This window comes from Hordeum vulgare, chromosome 7H, assembly GCF_904849725.1.
Source record: "Hordeum vulgare subsp. vulgare chromosome 7H, MorexV3_pseudomolecules_assembly, whole genome shotgun sequence".
Taxonomy (NCBI): domain Eukaryota; kingdom Viridiplantae; phylum Streptophyta; class Magnoliopsida; order Poales; family Poaceae; genus Hordeum; species Hordeum vulgare.
The window spans coordinates 51,479,846-51,498,310 of record NC_058524.1 but is presented as its reverse complement, the minus strand read 5'-3'; positions in this window follow the sequence as shown (position 1 = coordinate 51,498,310).

Sequence of the window (18,465 nt, the reverse complement as noted above, 5' to 3'; positions counted from 1 at the left end):
AAAAACTTTTGTGTTCTACTCGAGAAGACATCTACGCATGAACCTGGCTCATGATACCACCGTTGAGGAACGTCGCATGGGAAACAAAAATTTTCCTACGCGCACGAAGACCTATCATGGTGATGTCCATCTATGATAGGGGATGTGTGATCTACGTACCCTTGTAGACCGTACAGAAGAAGCGTTAGTGAACGCAGTTGATGTAGTGGAACTTCCTCACGTCCCTCGATCCGCCCCGCGAACTATCCCGCGATCAGTCCCACGATCTAGTGCCGAACGGACGGCACCTCCGCGTTCAGCCCACGTACAGCTCGACGATGATCTCGGCCTTCTTGATCCAGCAAGAGAGACGGAGAGGTAGAAGAGTTCTCCGGCAGCGTGACGGCGCTCTGGAGGTTGGTGATGATCTCGTCTCAGCAGGGCTCCGCCCGAGCTCCGCAGAAACGCGATCTAGAGGTAAAACCATGGAGATATGTGGTCGGGCTGCCGTGGCAAAGTTGTCTCAAATCAGCCCTAAAACCCCACTATATATAGGAGGAGGAGGGGGGAGCCTTGCCTTGGGGTCCAAGGACCCCCAAGGGGTTCGGCCGAGCCAAGGGGGGAAGGTCTCCCCCCCCAAACCGAGTCCTACTTGGTTTGGAAGGTGGAGTCCTTCTTCCCTTTCCCACCTCCTTCCTATTTTTTTCTTTTCTCTTTGATTTTTCTTCCAATGCGCGTAGGGATCCTTTGGGCTGTCCCACTAGCCCACTAAGGGCTGGTGCGGCACCCCCAGTGCCTATGGGCTTCCCCGGGGTGGGTTGCCCCCCCCCCCCGGTGAACTCCCGGAACCCATTCGTCATTCCCGGTACATTCCCGGTAACTCCGAAAACCTTCCGGTAATCAAATGAGGTCATCCTATATATCAATCTTCATTTCCGGACCATTCCGGAAACCCTCGTGGCGTCCATGATCTCATCCGGGACTCCGAACAACATTCGGTAACCAACCATATAACTCAAATACGCATAAAACAACGTCGAACCTTAAGTGTGCAGACCCTGCGGGTTCGAGAAGTATGTAGACATGACCCGAGAGACTCTTTGGTCAATATCCAATAGCGGGACCTGGATGCCCATATTGGATCCTACATATTCTACGAAGATCTTATCGTTTGAACCTCAGTGCCAAGGATTCATATAATCCCGTATGTCATTCCCTTTGTCCTTTGGTATGTTACATCCCCGAGAATCGATCGTTAGTATCCGCATACCTATTTCAATCTCGTTTACCGGCAAGTCTCTTTACTCGTTCCGTAATACAAGATCCCGCAACTTACACTAAGTCACATTGCTTGCAAGGCTTGTGTGTGATGTTGTATTACCGAGTGGGCCCCGAGATACCTCTCCGTCACACGGAGTGACAAATCCCAATCTTGATCCATACTAACTCAACGAAAACCTTCGGAGATACCTGTAGAGCATCTTTATAGTCACCCAGTTACGTTGCGACGTTTGATACACACAAAGTATTCCTCCGGTGTTAGTGAGTTATATGATCTCATGCTCATAGGAACAAATACTTGACACGCAGAAAACAGTAGCAATAAAATGACACGATCAACATGCTACGTCTATTAGTTTGGGTCTAATCCATCACGTGATTCTCCTAATGACGTGATCCAGTTATCAAGCAACAACACTTTGTTCATAATCAGAAGACACTGACTATCGTTGATCAACTGGCTAGCCAACTAGAGCCTTGCTAGGGATAGTGTTTTGTCTATGTATCCACACATGTATATAAGTCTTCATTCAATACAATTATAGCATGGATAATAAACGATTATCTTGATACAGGAATTATAATAATAACTATATTTATTATTGCCTCTAGGGCATAATTCCAACAAAAGTATCCTAGGATGATAATATATCAGCATGGAACAATAAAATATTATAGATATGTTGGAGACGTATCATCAATCCCCTTGTCTCGTTATTTCAAAGCAAGTAAGTAGTGTCGTTGAAAGTTGCAAAGTGAAAAGTAAATAACAAGTAACTGAAGGCAGCAAGGAAATTGTAACGTTTTTTAATTTATAAGTGAATAGACCCGGGGAATGATGTCCCAGAAGCGTATGGGATCGCATCAGTTTTCGAGGGTAGATTATTCAGCCCAAATTTATTGATTCGCCAAGACGGGAAGCGAAAGAATATTCTCAAGTATTAGCAACTAAATGTGTCAGATTCAACCACACCTGAAAGATTAGTGTCTGCAAGCAAAGTATCAGTAGCAAGGTAGTATGATAGCAACGGTGCCAGGAAAAGCCTTGCCGACAGGATGTTAGTGCCGCTTACCTAGACCGGCAACGGCGCCAACAATGTCTTGCAACAAGTAACAGCGGAGTAGTAAGGAACAATAGTAGCAGCAGCAGCAAAGTAACAAGTAACAGCAGTAGTGATAGCAGCAGCAAAGTGGCCCAATCCCTTTGGTAGCAAGGGACAAGCCTAGGCAAAGTAGCGTAGCAAGAACCAGTAGTAAAAGACTCGTAGGTAGTGGATCGGTGATGGATGAGTGTGACGGATGTGATTCATCATGTAACAGCTATAACACGGAGAGACATGTAACTAGCTCCCGTTCATCAATCTAATGTAGGCATGTATTCCGTATGTAGTCATACGTGCTTAGGGAAAAGAACTTGCATGACATCTATTGTCCATCCCTCCCGTGGCAGCAGGGTCCTAATGGAAACTACGGGATATTAAGGTTCTCCTTTTAATAAAGAACCAGACCAACGCATTAACACGCGGTGAATACATGAACTCCTCATACTATGGTCATCTCCGGGAGTGGTTCCGGCTATTGTCACTCCGGGGTTGCCGGGTCATAACACATAGTAGGTGACTACAACTTGCAAGATAGGATCTAAAACACACATATATTGGCGACAACATAATAGGTTCAGATCTGAAATCATGGCACTTGGGCCCTAGTGAAAAGCGTTAAGCATAGCCAAGTAGTAGCAACATCAATCTAGAACATAGTGGATACTAGGGATCAATCCCCGTGAAAAACTAACTCGATTACATGATAGATCTCATCCAACTCATCATCGTCCAGCAAGCCTACGATGAAATTACTCACGAACGATGAAGAGCATCATGGAATTGTCGATGGAGAAAGGTTGATGATGACGATGGCGACGATTTTCCCTCTCCGGAGCCCGAAACGGACTCCAGATCTACCCTCCAGATGAAGAACAGGATGTGGCGGCGCCTCTGTATCGCAAAACGCGATGAAACCTTCTCTTTGATTTTTTCCAGGCGAAACGGAAGATATAGAGCTGAGATTGGGGGCGGTGGTGCCATGTGGGCCTCACAAGCCTACATGGCGCGACCATAGGGGATGGCGTCGGCCTGTGGGCTTGTGGCCCACTGGCACGCCCCCTCGAGTGGATCTTTGCGCAGGTATTTTTTTTTTATTCCAGAAAAAATATCCGTAAATTTTCACGACGTTCCGAGAAATTTTATTTCTGCACAAAAACAACACCATGGCAATTCTGTTGAAAACAGCGTTAGTACGGGTTAGTTCCATTCAAATCATGCAAATTAGAGTCCAAAACAAGGGCAAAATAGTTCTGAAAAGTAGATACAACGGAGACATATCAACTTCCCCAAGCTTAAAGCCTTGCTTGTCCTCAAGCAACTCAGTTGACAAACTGATTGAGACAAAAGAAAAACTTTGACAAACTCTCTTTGATCCTGTTGTTGCAACTATCTCTAACTCAAAACCAGAATTTCAGCAAGATCACAAGCAAACCACATAAGCAAATGACATCTAGGTCTCACGATAAACTCATATCAATGGCATAATCAACTAGCGAGCAAATAATAATAAGTCTCAAGTGTCAACACTTCAATCAAAACACCATGAAGCAGTACGAACAGATGGTATCTCACTAGCTCTTTCTGAGACCGCAAAACATAAATGCAGAGCACCTTCAAAGACCAAGGGCTGACTAAATATTGTAATTCAAGGCAATGAAGATCCAGTCACAGTCATACTCAACACAGTTAAAAGCAAAGCATAAAAATGACAGAGGTGCTCTCTAATTTGTGCTTTTGTAAGAGGAGGATGACTCAACAGGAACATAAATAGACAGGCCCTTCGCAAAGGGAAGCATTGATTTGCAGAGGTACCAGAGTGCAAGCTTTGAAAACAGAGATAATAATTTTGGGTGGCATGCTTTCATTGTCAATGCAATGACTAAGAGTTCTCAACATCTTCAACGCTACACATGCTATAGGCGGTTCCCAAACAGAAAATTAAAGTTTTGACTCCCCCAACCACCAATCAATCACACTCCACGGCTAGCTGAATCCTCGGGTACCGTCCGTACCAACATCAATCCTGGGGGAGTTTTGTTTGTAATTATCTTTTCGATTTGAGCATGGAACTGGGAATTCCAATTACCGGCCCCTTTCTCGTTAATGATAGTGAATAAACACATATCGAGGATAACACGCCTAGCATGGAAGATACCAATAGCCCCCTGTCACCACATGAGCAGTTCGGGCATGCAAAACGGATCATTTCTTGAAGGTTTAGAGAGTGGCACATGCAAATTTACTTGGAACGGTAGGTAGATACCGCACATAGGTAGGTATGGTGGACTCATAAGGCACAACTTTGGGTTTATGGAAGTGGATGCACAAGCAGTATTCCCTCTTAGTACAAGTGAAGGCTAGCAAAAGACTGGGAAGCGACCAACTAGAGAGCGACAACAGTCATCAAAATGCATTGAGAGTAACTAACATTGAGTGCAAGCATGAGTAGGACATAAATCACCATGAACATGAACATCATAGACGTTATGTTTGTATTCTTTCAACTACATGCGTGAACATGCGCCAAGTCAAGCCACTTGAAACATTCAAAGGAGGATACCATCCTATCATACTACATCATAGTCATCTCAACATTCATGTGGGCAACCAAGACAAACCATTATAAGCTCCTAGCTAAGTAAGCATGGCATAAGCAAATATGATCTCTAAATTGTCATTGCAAACATGTTTCTCTCACAACAAAGCTGAACTAGGAATAGTGAGCTAGTCATATTTACAAAAAGAAAAACAGATCGAGTTCATACCAGCTTTTCTAGGCTGAGTCACTTCATCATATATCGTCATTATTGCCTTTCACTTGCACGACCGAACGATGTGAACATTAATAAGAGTGCTCGTGCATTGGACTAAAGCTGGAATCTGTAGGCAAACAGAAAGGAGAAGACAAAGTAATATGGCTCTTTGAAAGCTAAACATGTATGCATGCAAGAGCCACTAAACATTGTAACCAATATCTTCTACCTTGACCCAAAGAAAAAGAAAACTATCTACACGGGAAAGCTCCCGACAAGCAAAAGAATAAAAAGAAAATCTTTTTGGGTTTTCTCAGACTAGACACACACACAAAAAGAAAACGAGAAAAAGAAAATAAACTAGCATGGATGATACAGTGGCAAAGTGTGAACACCGGCTAACATAATGAAAGCATAAGCAAGAATGTAAAGTCGGTGAGAACACGTACTCCCCCAAGCTTAGGCTTTTGGCCTAAGTTGGTCTACTCCCAAGGAGGGAAATAACCAGCTCTGGGGTACTCCGGAGTGGACTATGGATGCCACTGTTGTGTGAGCTCCTCTGGCTCCCACTGCTAAACTGGCGTCTGGTACTCGACTGGTGGCTCGGGCACGGGCACCTGTAGTTGGCCTAAGCCCCAATATGCGTAGATGTCCGAGGGCATAATAGTGTACCTGGCTGCATGAAGATTGAACAAAGAAGGAGCAGGCAATGTAATAGTCTCACGAGTACCCTGACTAAATACCAGGTTATAAATAATCCTTCCACCTATATCTCTATCAAGAAAGTCATCGCGAACCATGCTATCGTAATCTAGATATCTCTCGGGAAGAAGAATATCTTCTTCCTCCTCCAGTCTAATAGGTATCTCAAAGTGTCTAGCAAGACGAGTAGCATAGATACCTCCATAGAAAACACATTTAGAACGGTTCAGGTTGAACCGTTGAGCTACTATAGCGCCCAAGCTATAAGTTTTATCGTTATAAAGGGCTTCGCGCAAGACCGCAAGATCTGGGGAACTAAGTGACCCAGCTTTCCCACGGCCAATCAAACATTTCCCACAAATAGTGAGAAGTAACGAAGCACGGGAAAATGTATGCTAGCAGCTCTAGTGCAAGACACTCCTCTCTCCTCTCCTACAACAATTGTATTGATGAAAGCGTCCAAGTCCCGTGGACGAGGTTCATGAATATCCCCAACATAAGGTAATTTGCAAACATTGCAAAAATCCTGGAGTGACATGCGCTGGGGGATATCATAAAGTTTGAACTCAACCATAGGAGGATTCTTCCTCGGATAGAAGTTAAAGCTTCGTACGAAGATATTAGTGAGGAGGAGGTATTGCGGACACTTATCTTCGACGAAGGCGGTAAGGCCTATGTTCTCCACCAAGTGATAAAAGTCCTCATAAATTCCAGCGGTGCGTAAGAACACGTCGCTTGGCCACTCGCACGCTCGAACTTCTGCGACTCGAGGGACCAAATACTTGGGCCTCTTCTCACTCCCATCATCCTTGGGGTCACGGCTTGACGAGCCTCTTAAGAACCTCCTCATCTTTCCCTTTTCTATCTCTGAAAATTTCTGAAAACTTTAGCGATTCTAAGGAAAGGTGAATAAGGCTCAACGAAACTTGTAGAAACTATTCCAACAAGCACCTAGAGACCATATTACACATCAAAACTACTTGGGACCAGCTAGAATGAGAATACAAAGCCTAAGAACATGGTCACCAAGGCAGGAAAAATACGCGGAGTATAAGGCACTAAAGCAAAAACTAATTGGACCAATGGAGGAGTCACTTACCAAGGAGTAATTTCCCCAAAACAGTTCGGAGAATGGTGATTTGAGCAAAGAGATCGAAAATCCCAGCAAGAGGAGCAAGAGCACGGGTTTGAGCTGCGAAACGATTTTTTCTGGAGGTAGGAGAAGCGGACGAGAGCAAGAATGACTGGAGGGGGTACCTGTGGGCCCCACAAGCCTGGGTGGCGCGGCCAGGGGGTGCCCGCGCCCCTAGGGCTTGTGGCCCCCAGACAGACTCTTTGTCCTAGTATTTTCAAAAAATCCAGAAAAAATCATACTTGATTTTTACAGCGTTCGGAGAACTTTTATTTTCGGGGTAATTTTCCACTGGACGCTAAAATAGAAAACAGGGAAAACTAAACTAAACCTATCATTTTTCTTCTAAGAAACCAAAGGTGAAAGCTTGAAACAGAGGTTTGTGACTCCTTGATTCATCCATCTCATGGTCATCGAAAGAAATCCGTCAATGGGGTTGATCAAATCCCCTCGACAAAACTTTCTCGAATCGCAAAGAAGACGGAGAATTTCCGAATAGTCACTAGGTCACCTCAATGGGGATGTGTATCTCCCCAACAAGCAAATCATACTTCATCTTGACACGAGGAATAGGGCATTCAAAGCTCCCAATAAGAATCAATGAAGTTTTTTCGATAGCATTGATGCAATGTACTCGATATTGTTTCTTCGGAAAGTGCACCGTATGCTCATTACCGTTGACATGGAAAGTGACATTGCCTTTGTTGCAATCTATAACAGCCCCTGCGGTGTTTAAAAAGGGTCTTCCAAGGATGACAACCATGGCATCGTCCTCGGGAATATCCAAGATAACAAAGTCTGTTAAGATAGTGGTGTTAGCAACCACAACAGGCACATCCTCGCAAATGCCGATAGGGAAAGCAATTGATTTGTCGGCCATTTGCAGAGAGATTTCAGTGGGTGTCAACTTATCCAGTTCAAGCCTACGATGAAGAGAGAGAGGCATAACACTAACACCGGCTCCAAGGTCGCATAACGCAGTTCTAACGTAGTTGCCTTTAATGGAGAAAGGTATAGTGGGCACACCGGGATCACCTAGTTTCTTCGGAGTTCCACCCTTGAAAGTGTAATTGGCAAGCATAGTGGAAATCTCAAGATCAGGTATCCTCCTCTTATTAGTCACAATATCTTTCATGTACTTAGCATACGGAGACATCTTGAGCATATCTATCAGACGCATCTGCAGAAAGACAGGTCTGATCATCTCAATGAAGCGCTCAAAATCCTCATCATCCTTTTTCTTGGATGGTTTGGAAGGAAAGGGCATAGGTTTCTGAACCCATGTCTCCCTTTCTTTGCCGTGCTTCCTAGCTGTGAAGTCATTCTTATCGTATCTTCTATTCTTAGGCTGTGGGTTATCAAGATCAACGCTAGGTTCAATCTCCACATCTTTTTCATTGCTAGGTTGAGCATCATCATGAACATCACTATTGATATCATCATTAGGCTCAGGTTCATCAGCAGGGTTGCTAGCGTGCAGGTTCCTATCATCTTTCTTCTTCTTTCTAGGGCGACTAGGTACATCAGTGCTAATTCCTTGAGAATCTTGTTCAATTCTCTTTGGATGACCCTCAGGATACAGAGGTTCCTGGATCATTCTACCGCCTCTAGTAACGACTCTGACGGAATTGTCATTCAACTCATTGAGCAAGTCATTCTGAGCTTTAAGTACTTGTTCTACCTGAGTAGTAACCATAGAGGCAAGTTTACTCAGAAGCTAAAGATCATTGACATTTTTGTCCACACAAGCACTTCAGTGACTAAGCATACGAGCATTTTGTTCCAATTGTCTGCTAACATAATCATTGAAACTCTGTTGTTTGGCAACAAAGTTATCAAATTCATCCATGCATAAGCTAGCAGGTTTATCAAAAGGAATATCACTCTCATCAAACCTAGGCAGAGAATTTACTTTTACTACCTGTATCGGGTTATCGAGACCATGGATCTCTTCGATAGGTGGTAGATTTTTGACATCTTCGGATTTAATGCCTTTCTCTCGCATAGATTTCTTGGATTCTTGCATATCTTCAGGACTGAGGAATAGAATACCTCTTTTCTTCAGAGTTGGCTTAGGAGGTGATTCGGGAATAGTCCAAGCATTCTCATTGCACAAGATGTTGTTCAACAGAATCTCAGCTTGTTCTACAGTTCGTTCCCTAAAACACTACCGGCACAACTATCTAAGTGGTCTTTGGAAGCATCGGTAAGTCCATTATAGAAGATATCAAGTATTTCATTCTTCTCAAGAGGGTGATCGAGCAAAGCATTCAGTAGCTGGATAAGCCTCCCCCAAGCTTGTGGGAGACTCTCTTCTTCAGCTAGAGCAAAGTTGTATATTTCCTGCAAGGCAGCTTGCTTCTTATGGCCAGGGAAATATTTTTTGCAGAAGTAGTAGACCATATCCCGGGGGCTACGCACACAACCAGGAGCAAGAGAAGTGAACCAGGTCTTAGCATCATCCTTTAGCGATAAAGGAAACAGCTTAAGCATATAGTAGTGGCGGATCTTTTCCTCACTAGTGAATAGGGTGGCTATATAGTGCAGTTTGGTAAGATGGGCTACAACCGTTTCAGACTCGTAACCATGAAAGGGATCAGATTCGACCGGAGTGATTAACTTAGGGTCGACAGAGAATTCATAATCCTTATCGGTCACAAAGATAGGTGAAGTGGCAAACTTCGGGTCGTATTTCATCCTAGCGTTCAGAGATTTTTCTTTCCGCTTGCGCAGAAGTTTCTCAACATCATAGCTATCCTTACACGCAAGACAATCCTCAGCTATCTGTCCCTCCATAACATAGCGCGTATCAGGCATAACAGGCAATTCAGGTTCTACTTCAATAGTATCAGCAGTTTCAGAAGTATCATCACATCTAGCAGCAACTCTAGCAATATGTGCATCAAGGAGTGCACCAAGTGGCAAAGCAGTATCAGGCATAGCATCATTAGGCATAGTATCAAGCATAGCATCATCAGGCATAGTATCAAGCATAGCATCAGGCATAGTATCATGGACAACAGAAGTAGCATCATCAAGCACAGGCGACATATCAAGATTTCTAGCAGGAGGCGAAGTCGCAAACTTACCCATAACTAAAGGTGAATCAAGTGCAGAGCTAGATGGCAATTCCTTACCTCTCCTCGTAGTGGAAGGCAGAATTTTAGTTCTTGGATCTTTCGGATTCCTCATAGTGATCAACAGACGTCAATCCCAAGTGACTCAGAGAATATAGATGTGCTTCCCCGGCAATGGCGCCAGAAAAAGCCTTGATGTCCCACAAGCGTATGGGATCGCAGCAGTTTTCGAGGGTAGAGTATTCAACCCAAATTTGTTGATTCGCCAAGATGGGAAGCGAAAGAATATTCTCAAGTATTAGCACGTGAATGTGTCAGATTCAACCACACCTGAAAGATTAGTGTCTGCAAGCAAAGTATCACTAGCAAGGTAGTATGATAGAAACGGTGCCAGGAAAAGCCTTGCTGACAGGATGTTAGTGCCGCTTACCTAGACCGGCAATGGCGCCAACAAAGTCTTGCAACAAGTAACAGTGGAGTAGTAAGGAACAGTAGTAGCAGCAGCAGCAAAGTAACAAGTAATAGCAGTAGTGGCACTAGCACCAAAGTGGCACAATCCCTTTGGTAGCAAGGAACAAGCCTAGGCAAAGTAACGTAGCGAGAACCAGTAGTAAAAGACTCATAGGCAGTGGATCGGTGATGGATGAGTGTGACAGATGTGATTCATCATGTAACATCTATAACACGGAGATATATGTAACTAGCTCTCGTTCATCAATCTAATGTAGGCATGTATTTCGTATGTAGTCATACATGCTTAGGGAAAAGAACTTGTATGACATCTATTGTCCATCCCTCCCGTGGCAGCGGGGTCCTAATGGAAACTACGGGATATTAAGGTTCTCCTTTTAATAAAGAACCGGACCAACGCATTAACATGCGGTGAATACATGAACTCCTCATACTATGGTCATCTTCGGGAGTGATTCCGGCTATTGTCACTCCGGGGTTGTCGGGTCATAACACATAGTAGGTGACTACAACTTGCAAGATAGGATCTAAAACACACATATATTGGCGACAACATAATAGGTTCAGATCTGAAATCATGGCACTCAGGCCCTAGAGACAAGCATTAAGCATAGCCAAGTAGTAGCAACATCAATCTAGAACACAGTGGATACTAGGGATCAATCCCCGTCAAAAACTAACTTGATTACATGATAGATCTCCTCCAACTCATCACCGTCCAGCAAGCCTACGATAAAATTACTCACGAACGATGAAGAGCATCATGGAATTGTCGATGGAGAAAGGTTGATGATGACGATGGCGACGATTTCCCCTCTCCGGAGCCCGAAACGGACTCCAGATCTGCCCTCCAAATGAAGAACAGGATGTGGCGGCGCCTCCGTATCGCAAAACACGATGAAACCTTCTCTCTGATTTTTTTTCCAGGTGAAGCGGAAGATATAGAGCTGAGATTGGGGGCGGTGGTGCCACGTGGTCCCCACAAGCCTGCATGGCGCGACCATAGGGGTGGCCGTGGCCTGTGGGCTTGTGGCCCACTAGCACGCCCCCTCCGGTGGATCTTTGCGCAGGTATTTTTCTTTTATTCCAGAAAAAATATCCGTAAATTTTCAGGATGTTCCGAGAACTTTTATTTCTGCACAAAAACAACACCATGGCAATTCTGCTGAAAACAGCGTTAGTCCAGGTTAGTTCCATTCAAATCATGCAAATTTGAGTCCAAAACTAGGGCAAAAGAGTTCGGAAAAGTAGATACGACGGAGACGTATCAGGGGCCATAGTGTTCCCTAAGGGCATCTCTCATGAAAGCAAGCATACGGTGGGTAGACAAATTATCGTTGGGCAATTGATAGAAAGGAGGATAGTTATGTGATATTCACGGCAATGATCATGTGTATATATGCATCATGACCATAAGAAAATAGGCCGACTCCTTCCTACACCTATTACTATTACTCCACCTATCAGCCATTATCCAGCATGCATCTAGAGTATTAAGTAAAACAGAATAATGCTTGGGGAAGAATGGCATGACGTAGACAAAGTATCCTTCCAACACATTGTTTTATCGTAAGTGCTCGTCATCCCGCATATTGCATTATACAAATCAGATCTGAATTATGTTTTGGGTCAATAGTTGGGTTGCCCGACTTCTGTGTTTAGCCTCTTAGTTCTGCATGTTCATGTAGGAAGGTAAAGGGAGAACCATTGTGATTGTACTTCGAGCTTCCCTGGTTAAGTACCTCAGTGGAGAAAGCCAAAAGCTCACTATCATAATAAGCGAGAACGAGTCGGCGATCCAGTGAAAAGTGTTGAACTAAAAATCAATGGAGGTTACGTCATGTTATACGAAGATTTTGTATTTGCACAAACCAAGCGATAATGGTTTCAACCTCGGCATACCCGAATAACACAAAACAGTAGGGGTAGTCACTAGCCTCCACATTCAAGATCCTATGCCTAAGTGAAAGAACTAAAGTCGGATATTCTGATTGCCTTGTTTACCTTACACACTACCGCCTCCGGGAAACGAGACATTGGCAAAGGGTCATAGTGCGGAGGTCGAAACACCCCCATCTACAAGGGGGCTGATGCCGACGACTGGTAACTTTCAGATTAAAACAGCCACACATGAGCCAAAATAAACAAAACAAAGCATGATATACCATGCAAAGCAACGACATCATAAAAACACAAGAGTTAAACTATCATATAATACATGATAGTATGCTCACTAATAAATTACATTTTTTGGGCACATGTCGTCTATCGCTCGAGCACCATCCATTACGATGGGGAAGTACTGCTCGGGGCGCCCATGCTCCTTCCTGGGAGGCGGGGGTCCGATGGCCATCTCGATCGGCTTGTTCTTCGGCCAGTGCACCATGGTCTTTGCAAAGGCCATCTGTGCCCCCTCGATGCACACGGTTGATACGTCTCCAACATATCTATAATTTTTTATGGTTCCATGCTATTATCTTGTCAAACTTTGGATGTTTTGTATGCCATTTATATCTTTTTTTGGGACTAACTTATTAACTCAGTGCCAAGTGCCAGTTCCTGTTTTTACCCTGTTTTTGAACCTTTTCCGAGGAGGATTTTAAACGGTGTCCAAACGGAATAAAACTTCCGAAAAGATTTTTTCTGGAACAGAAGATACGCACGAGACTTGAGAACCAAGGCAGGGGCCACTAGGGGACCCCACAAACCCCCCTAGGCGCGGCCAGGGGGGCCGCGCCTAGCAGGCTTGTGGGCCCCCTGTGGCTCGTCTGCCCTACCTCTTCCGCCTATAAATTCAGAAAAAATCCAAAACTGCGAGAGAGATCCACAAAAATACTTTTCCGCCGTCGCAAGCTTCTGTCTCCTCAAGATCCCATCTGGGCACGTTCTGGTGCCCTGTCGGAGGGGGATTTGGATACAGAGGGCTTCTTCATCAACACCATGACCTCTCTGATAATGCGTGAGTAGTTCACCATAGACCTTCGGGTCCATAGCTAGTAGCTAGATGGCTTCTTCTCTCTCTTGGATCTTCAGTACAAAGTTCTCCATGATCTTCATGGAGATCTATCTGATGTAATCTGCTTTGCGGTGTGTTTGTCGAGATCGGATGAATTGTGGATTTATGATCAGATTATCTCTGAATCTTATTTGAGTTTCTTCTGATCTCTTATATGCATGATTTCATATCCTTGTAATTCTTTTCGAGTTGTGGGTTTTGTTTGGCCAACTTGATCTATGATTCTTGCAATGGGAGAAGTGCTTGGTTTTGGGTTCATACCATGCAGTGACCTCACCCAGTGACAGAAGGGGTAGCGAGGCACGTATCGTGTTGTTGCCATCAAGGGTAAAAACATGGGGTTTTCATCATTGGTTTGAGTTTATCCCTCTACATCATGTCATCTTGCTTAAGGCGTTACTCTGTGTGTCATGAACTCAATACACTAGATGCATGCTGGATGGCGGTTGATTTGTGGAGTAATAGTAGTAGATGCAGAAAGTATCGGTCTACTTGTCTTGGACGTGATGCCTATATGTATGATCATTGCCTTAGATATCGTCATGACTTTGCGCGGTTCTATGAATTGCTCGACAGTAATTTGTTCAACCACCGTATTATTTGCTATTTTGGGAGAAGCCTCTAGTGAACACTATGGCCCCCGGGTCTACTTCACACCATATTTTCAGCCTTACACTTTTACTTCGTTACACTTTCCACCTTCAGGTCTCACTTTGCAATCAATCTTGAAGGGATTGGCAACCCCTTTATAGCGTTGGGTGCAAGCTCTTTTGTGTTTGCACAGGTACTCTGGACTTGGCGCGATTCTCCTACTAGATTGATACCTTGGTTTTCAAACTGAGGGAAATACTTACTGCTCCTGTGCTGCATCATCCTTTCGTCTTCAAGGGAAAAATCAATGCAAGCTCAAGAGGCAGCAGAAGGATTTCTGGCGCCGTTGCTGGGGAGGATCAAGTCAAGAACTCATCCAAGTAAGTGTCGCAAACTCATCCCTTGCATTTACTTTTTTGCCTCTCATTTTCCTCTCCCCCACTTCTGAAAAACAAAAATTTACAAAAATATTTGCCTTTTTTTCGTTTGCCTTTTTCATTCGCCCTTTTCTCTCGTTTGCTTTCTGTTCGCTTGTGTGCTTGTTTGCTTGCTGAAGTCACCATGACTGAAAACACCAAACTTTGTGAGTTCTCAAATACTAATAATAATGATTTTATTAGTACTCTGATTGCTCCCGCCACTAGTGTGGAATCATACGAAATCAATGCTGCTTTGCTGAATCTTGTTATGAAAGAGCAATTATCCGGCCTTCCTAGTGAAGATGTCGCATCCCATCTTAATACCTTCATTGAGCTTTGCGATATGCAAAAGAAGAAAGATGTGGATAATGATGTGATTAAATTGAAGCTTTTTCTGCTCTCGTTGCGAGATCGAGCAAAAACTTGGTTTTCGTCTTTGCCCAAAATTAGTATTGATCCTTGGAACAAGTGCAAAGATGCTTATATATCGAAGTATTTTCCGCTGGCTAAGATTATCTCTCTCCGTAATGATATCATGAATTTTAAGCAACTTGATCATGAACATGTTGCACAATCTTGGGAGAGAATGAAATTGATGATTAGAAATTGTCCCGCTCATGGCTTGAGTCTTTGGATGATTATACAAATCTTCTACGCTAGCTTGAATTTCGCTTCTAGAAAAATCTTGGACTCCGCCTCAGGTGGAACGTTCATGGAAATCACGTTAGGAGAAGCCACAAAATTCCTAGACAATATCATGACGAACTACTCTGAGTGGCACACTAAAAGGTCACCTACTAGTTAGAAGGTACACGCTATAGAAGAAATTAACTCGTTGAGTGCTAAGATGGAGGAGTTAATGAATTTGGTTGCTAGTAGAAGTGCTCCTTTAGATCCTAATGACATGCCCTAGTCTTCCTTGATTGAGAGTAGCAATGCTAGCTTGGACGTTAATTTTGTTGGTAGGAATAATTTTGGCAACAATAATGCTTTTAGAGGAAACTATGTTCCTAGGCATTTTCCTAGTGACCCCTCTAATAACTTTGGCAACTCCTACAACAATACTCATGGAAATTACAATAGATTACCCTCTGATCTAGACAGTAATATCAAAGAGTTTATCAACTCGCAAAATATTTTCAATGTGTCCATAGAGGAAAAACTACTCAAAATTGACGATTTGGCTAGGAGCGTTGATAGAATGACTAGTGATATTGATGCTTTGAAAGTTAGATGTGCTCCTCCCAAGATCAATATGGATGAAACTTTGAAAGCTATGCGTGTTTCCATGAGTGAGACAAAGAAAGAACCGCCCAAATTCGTGCTAGACATGAATGGCTTAAAAGGGCGTGTTCTCGTGATAAGAATCACGAAGATCTTAAAGTGCTTGGTGTGACTCTCATTGAATCTTTGTTTTCTTGTGTCAAACCTGATGATGGTGGGGCTGGATATGAATCCACTTTGGTTGAAAAACGGCCCAAGGATTCGGAGTCCATCTATCTTGATGCTAAAAGAATTGAAAGTGGAGTAGAAGATATTAAAACCTAGAGTAGTAATGAAACTACTACTTTGGATTTCAAGGAATTCAATTATGATAGTTGCTCCTTGATTGAATGCATTTCCTTGATGCAATCCATGCTAAACTCTCCACACGCTTATAGCCAAAACAAGGCCTTTACCGATCATATCGTCGATGTTATGATAAAATCTCTTGAAGAGAAACTTGAATTGGAAGTTTCTATCCCTAGAAAGCTTCATGATGAGTGGGAACCTACTATCAAAATCAAAATCAAAAACTATGAGTGCAATTGTGTGATTTGGATGCTAGTGTTTCCGCGATTCCAAAGTCTTTATGTGATGTTCTGGGTTTTAATGAGATTGAGGAGTGCTCTCTTAATTTGCATCTTGCGGATTCTACTATCAAGAAACCCATGGGAAGGATCAATGATATTCTTATTATTGCAAATAGGAACTATGTACCCGTGGATTTCATTGTGCTTGGCATTGATTGCAATCCTACATGCCCTATCATTCTTGGTAGACCTTTCCTAAGGACTATCGGTGATATCATCGATACGAAGGAAGGGAATATTAGATTTCAGTTTCCTTTAAAGAAAGTCATGGAGCATTTTCCTAGAAATAAAATAAGATTGCCTTATGAATCTATGATGCGGGCTACTTATGGTTTGAGCACCAAAGACGACGATACGTGATTCTATCGCCTTATGCCTAGCTAAGGGCGTTAAACAATAGCGCTTGTTGGGAAGCAACCCAATGAATTTATCTTTTTCTTTCTGTTTTGTTGCGTCCACACCATCATAATTCTGTTACGATTGTGTCTTTTTTGTTTCTTTTTGTGTTTGAGCCAAGCTAAACCTTTATGACTAGTCTTGGTGATGGTTGTTTGATCCTGCTGGAAAAAGACAGAAACTTTTCGCCCACGAGATTATTTTTCATTTTTATTCAGAAAGAGATTGTAAGTTGATTCTTTTTGCTTCTGGTTGATATGCCTTTTTCCCATGCAGTCGTAATGTCTTAGAATTTTTGAGGTACCAGAAGTATACGAAGTATACAGATTTCTATAGACTGGTCTATTTTTGACAGATTATGTTTTTGTTGCGTTGGTTGCTTGTTTTGATGAAACCATGGATAGTATCGGGGGGTACTAGCCATGGAATAATGAGAATACAGTAATATAACACCAATATAAATAGAAATCAAGATTGATACAGTACCTAAAGAGGTGGTAGTTTGTTTTCTTGTACTAATGTTATCATGAGTTTCTGTTTAAGTTTTGTGTTGTGAAGTTTTCAAGTTTTGGGTGATGTTCCCATGGACAAAGGGATAAAGAGTGGAAATAGCTCAAGCTTGGGGATTCCCAAGGCATCCCAAGCCAAATTCAAGGACACCAAAAAAGCCTAAACTTGGGGATGCCCCGGGAAGGCATCCCCTCTTTCGTCTTCAATGCATCGGTAACATTACTTGGAGCTATATTTTTATTCACCATATGATATGTGTTTTGTTTGGAGCATCTTGTATCGAGGAGTCTTTTCTTTTTGTTGTGTCACAATCATCCTTGCTGCACACCTTTTTAGAGAGACATGCACTCATCGTGAATTTGCTAGAATGCTCATCGTGCTTCACTTATATCTTTTGAGCTAGATAATTTTGCTCTATGTGCTTCACTTAGATCTTTTAGAGCACGGCGGTGCGTGACTTGGTAGTTGGTTTGTGCTATGAAAATAGTCCCAAAGGTTATAGGTACCCAAAGATGATACAAAAACTTCTATCTTCATGAGCATTGAGTAGAAAGAGAAGTTTAATTCCTCTCAATTAGTTTTGAGACGTGGATTTGGTAATTTTAAGAGTTATGCTAGTAGGGTGTTCTGAATCTAGAAATACTTGTGTTGAAGTTAGTGATTCCCGTAACATGCACGTATGGTGAACTGCTATGTTAGGAATTCGGAGCATAATTGATCTATTGATTGTCATCCTTTGTCTTGCGGTCGGTATCACGCGATGGTTAACACCTACCAACCCTCCCCCTAGGAGTATGCCTTCAGCACTTTGTTTCGATTACTAATAAAAAAATTGCAACAAGTATGTGAGTTCTTCATGACTAATTTGAGTCCATGGTATAGATGCACTTTCACCTTCCACCATTGCTAGCCTCTCTAGTACCGCGCAATTTTCGCCGGTGCACAAACCCACCATATGCCTTCCTCAAAACAGCCACCATACCTACCTACTATGGCATCTTCATAGCCATTCCGAGATATATTGCCATGCAACTCCCACCGTTCCGTCTCATGACTTGTGCCGTCACTCTCATATTGCCATTTCTTGATCGTAAGATAGCTAGCGAGATGTTTCAACATCATACGCCAAGCTAGATCGTTGCACATCCCGGTACACTACCGGAGGCATTTCCTATAGAGTCA